Source organism: Sorex fumeus, unplaced genomic scaffold, assembly GCF_029834395.1.
Source record: "Sorex fumeus unplaced genomic scaffold, SorFum_2.1 ptg000025l, whole genome shotgun sequence".
In the NCBI taxonomy this organism is placed as follows: Eukaryota; Metazoa; Chordata; class Mammalia; order Eulipotyphla; family Soricidae; genus Sorex; species Sorex fumeus.
In genome coordinates, this window is record NW_026606082.1 from 2,287,151 (window position 1) to 2,292,209 (window position 5,059).

Genomic DNA, 5,059 nt, shown 5'->3' on the forward strand with positions numbered 1-5,059 from the left:
GTTTTGGGGTCCCACTCAGGGGTGCTCGGAAGCTTCTCTGGGCTCAGGGGACCCTGTGGTACCTGGGATCCAACCCGAGGCCCCATGGCAGAGCCCGCCTCGAGCGTCTCTCCAGACCACGCTTTGGGGATGGAGCGAAGGGGTGTCACACCCCCTGCAGGGCTCAGTCCTGAGCAGCTGACTGTAAACTCTCTCTGCCTCGGGTCGTGCCGTTTGGAACCCTGGTAGTGGGCGCCTTCCTCTGTGGCAACTGTTCCCGTCTGTCCACCTCCCCGAGGGAGAAGCCACGCAACATCTGTCAACAAACGCATGGCTGTGTTCCAACAAAACTTTATTTACTAAGCCAGACAGTGGGCGGGCTGTGGTCTGGGCCGCCGGGAGCTTGCCCGTCCCAGACCCGGAGGGAGAGAAACAAAACAAGCGGCTTGATGAATGGTTTCAGGGAGTGCTTCAGCCCGCTCCAGAAATAGCACAAATCGTAGGAAGGAACTGGCCAATGGGAATTGAAAAGGCGGATGTTCTGACGAGGCGTCAAGGTAAGTGGGAGCGTTCCTCTCTCCACATCAGCAGCTGCACCTGGGCCCAGGAATGCTGGGGAGAAGCTAGTCTGCACTGAGCTTTGGGGTGCCCTTCCTGTAAATCCCCACCCTGGAGATTCTGGAAATCCTGCCCGGAAGGCTGCCACTACTGCACCCAGCGTCCCCCGAGCCCCTTTTAGGAGATCCCAAGGCCCTTTTGCGGGGACAGATAGTCCTTCCCTACACGGGCTTTTATTTTGATTTTGTTTTGGGGCCACGCCTGGCAGTGCTCGGGGGTTCCTCCTGGATCTGCACTCAGGAATCACTCCTGGCAGTGCTCAGGGAATGTGGGATGCCGGGAATCGAACATGGGTAGGCCATGTGCAAGACAAGCGCCCGACCTGCTGTACTATGGCCCTGGCCCCCCTATATGGGTCTTGAAAACCCTAAAACAAGGGTCTTCTTGGTTTGTTTTTGTTTGTTTCTTTGTATTGGGGAGGGGGCACACCCGGCAATGCTCAGAGCTTACTTCTGGATCTGCACTCAGGAAATCACTCCTGGCGGTGCTCAGGGGACCGTATGGGATGCCAGAGATCTAACTCAGGTCGGCTGCATGCGAGGCCAACGCCCTCCCAGCTGTACTGTCTGTTGCCCCAGCCACTCTGTATAGTTTTTTTTTTTCCCTCTTTCTGGGTCACACCCAGCGATGCACTGGGGTTACTCCTGGCTCTGCACTCAGGAGTTACTCCTGGCGGTGCTCGGGGGACCATATGGGATGCTGGGAATCGAACCTGGGTCGGCCGCGTGCAAGGCAAACGCCCTACCCGCTGTGCTGTCATTCCAGTCCCTTATATAGTTTTTTTTAAAGCCCTAAAACAGTAAAGGTAAAGGTAAAGGCCCTCCCGTCGTTCATCGATTTGCTCGAGCGGGCCCAGTAACGTCTCCATTGGAGACTTTGTTGTTACTGTGTCTGGCATATCGAATACTCTCGGTAGCTTGCCGGGCTCTCCGAGAGGGGCGGAGGAATCGAACTCGGGTCGGCCATGTTGGCTGCGTGCAAGGCAAACGCCCTACTGCTGTGCTATGGCTCCAGCCCTAAAACAGTAGTCTTTTTGTTGTTGTTGCTGTTGTTCTGTTTTTTATTTTTTTTTTTATGGGGCCACACCTGGCAATGCTCAGGACTTACTCCTGGCTCTGTCCTCAGGAATTACTTGGGAACATTTTAGGGTGCTCAAATGCAGGTCGACCCAGCTGTGTACAAGGCCATGTGCCCCGCCCCCGTCCCTCCATCTTCTTTGTCCATACTCTCTTGGGCGCTGGCATCGTGTCCCTCTCTGGGTCTTAGTAAACAGTGCCGCAGTGAACAGAGAGGGGCACGTAGCATATTGAATCTGTGGTTTTTTTCTCAGGCTTGCTGCCTGGGAGCGGAGGGCCTGGGTCATACGGTCAATCTGAATTTTCTTTTCCAACCCAGCACCTCATTATTGCAAGCCAAATGCTGCACACTGAGCCTGGAGTATCTTTTTTTTTCTTTTTCTTTTTCTTTTTGGGTCACACCCGGCAATGCACAGGGGTTACTCTTGGCTCTGCACTCAGGAATTACCCCTGGCGGTGCTCAGGGGACCCTATGGGATGCTGGGAATCGAACCTGGGTCGGCCGCGTGCAAGGCAAACGCCCTCCCCGCTGTGCTCTTGCCCCAGCCCCTGAGCCTGGAATATTTTATGCGTTCCCTACTTTGCTGTTTTCCTTCAAGGACCTCTTCACATGCCCAGCAGCAGTCTGGGCGTTTCTTAATTTCCCCCCAACGCCCCCATGCCCCCCGCCATCTCTTGTTTCCGCCCCTTTTGATGGAGGGCCTCTGCTGGGCTTTTATTATTACTCATCGCGTGACCCAAGCCCTCCCCTTTCCTTCCCCTTTGTGGAGGGGTGTGGTGCCGGGAGCCACACCAGTGCTCTGTGTCAGAGGTCACTGACATGGTGGTGGTGGTGGTGGGGTGGGCAGGGATCCCGATCAGCAGGGCTGCAGGGGTCAGAGTCAGCACGTGGGCCGGCGATGCCGGGGGTCCAACTCTTGGCCTTCCCAGCTTCAGGTCTGCGTGGTGCTGTGTGCTTTTGCCCCGAATAGTCCCCAGGTCCCCGGAGGGCGTTGCATGCCCAGTTGCTTAAAGGTCACATGGGTCTCTCTCGGAGCTGAGTCATGTAGTAATTAAACCTGCGGCCTTCAGTTTGGTTTGTATTCGATGTCTTGCTTTTATTTTTGTTTTGTTCGGGAGGTCGCACGTGGTTGCACTCGGGGGTCGACTCCTGGCTTGGTGCCCGGGAACCATGCAGAGCAGGGGCCAGGCCCGGGCCTCTAGCATGCCTGCAGGGGCCCCTTTAAGCGCATTGTAGCCCCTCCTCTTTGAAACGGGGTCAGATAGACGCAACACGAAATTTATTGTCTTAGGGTTGCAGGGGACGCGGGGTGGAGGTTGAGCCAAACCCGCTGTGCTCAGGGCTGACTCCTGGCTCTGTGCTCAGGAATCACCCCTGGCAGGGCTCGGGGGACCATAGGGGGGGTGCCAGGGGTTGGAACCCTGCTCAGCTGTCTGCAAGGCAGGCATCCTACCCCCAGTGCTGTCTATCTGGTCCCCAGCTTAGTTATTTTGAGCTTGTAGGCTGGCACGATAGCACAGCGGGCAGGGCGTTTGCCTTGCACGCAGCCAACATGGCCAACCCGAGTTCGATTCCTCCGCCCCTCTCGGAGAGCCTGGCAAGCTACCGAGAGTATTCGATATGCCAGACACAGTAACAACAAAGTCTCCAATGGAGACGTTACTGGGCCCGCTCGAGCAAATCAACGATCAACGGGAGGACAGTGACAGTGACAGTCCAGTGACATGAATCCACACTCACTCTGCCCTCACCAACATCCATCTCTTCATCATCTTCCGCTCACACTCTGCCAGCAGACGTTCACGCCCGGCTGCCCCAGCCCCTCCTTTCTTCTCCCTTCTGGTCATTCCAGCTGCCACGAAAGTGGAGTCACATGATGTTTTATGCCTTTTCTTTTGAAGGAGGGGTCAGTCCCCGCCCAGGGGTGCTCAGGGCTGCTTACTCCTGGATCTGTGCTCAGGGATCGGTGTTTGGGGGACCCCGTGTGGTGCCAGGGATCAAACCCGGGTCAACCAAGTGCAAGACAAGTTCCTTACTCTCCCCCGGGCTCCCATTTCCTGATGCCAGTTCACCTTTGGGTGGCGCTCCAATGCCCTTCGCATTGTCTCGGGGGCTTCCCCACTTCCCCCATCCCCACTTCCTCCCCTTCAAAGGCTGCATAGTATTCCGCTCTCCTGGGGCTGGAGCGATAGCACAGCAGGGAGGGCATTTGCCTTGCACGAGGCCGACCTGGGTTCGATCCCCGGCATCCCATAAGCTACGCCAGGGGTGATTCCTGAGTGCATGAGCCAGGAGGAACCCCTGTGCAGCGCCGGGTGTGACCCAAAAAGAAAAAGGAAAAAATAGTAATATTCCGCTGTGCAAATAGACCAGTCTGGTTGATGTGTTCACCCGCCAACGGGCGCTTGGTTTGTGTCTCACCCTGGGCCGTTCCCGGTCACCGGCCCTGCTCACGAGTGAGTACGAATCGGTTTGCCTCTCCGTTCTCCCATCTCTGGGGCAAAGACCCGGACGTGGGGTGGCTCCCACCTTCAGCCTCGGGGATCTGCCGTCCGGTTCCCCAGCCGCTGGCCTGGCCGCCCTCCTGAGACCCGGCTCACTGGCGCGTCCCTGCTTCTCCACGTCCTCTCCGACTCTCAAGCTTGGTTTCTTAGGTGGCAGGTGTCCCGAGCACCCAAGAACCTGAAGCACAGCTTGTCCCAACTAAGCCCGTGTGGACTTTGGAAGAGCTTCTTCAGGGAGGGACCCTGGGAACCGACACCCACAGGCGGACCCTTGACCCCTCAGCTGCTGTCCTTTCATCCCAGGGCCGGAGCTGGGGAGATAGTGCAGCGGGCAAAGCACCCGCCTTACACTCAGTGACCTGGGTTCGAGCCCCAGCAGCCCAGAAAGTCCCTGAGCACTGTCCGGAGTGATCCCGGAGCACAGAGCGAGGGGTAACTCCTGAGCACCGCTGGCAGTGGTCTCCAGACAAAAGCCAGAACAAAGACCTTCCCCTGCAGCAGGGATTCAAGGGGCAAAACGAGATCATACGGCAGTGCTCAGGGGCCTGTGAGATGCCCGGGTTCAGGCCCCTGCTGAGCGGTTTTCATCCTCGAAGAGGCGCCCGCAAATGGTGAAGAGAGCTTCCCCGCCTCCCTGTTTTATCTGATTCCCTCCCGCCCCATCCCATGGGTGTGGCCGTGGTCGCGGTGGCCAGGGGGCACACACAGCCCACCAAGGCCCTTGCATGACTCTTTTCCAGTGCTCACCGGGGGGTGGCACCCCTTGAGTGGTGTCTCCATGCAGCCTTCCAGGCCCAGCACCTCTCTCGATGGCTTCCTGGGGAGACGCTGGAAGAACCCGTGCGTCTCCAGAGACAGTTCAGGGACAGAGCACAGGTCCT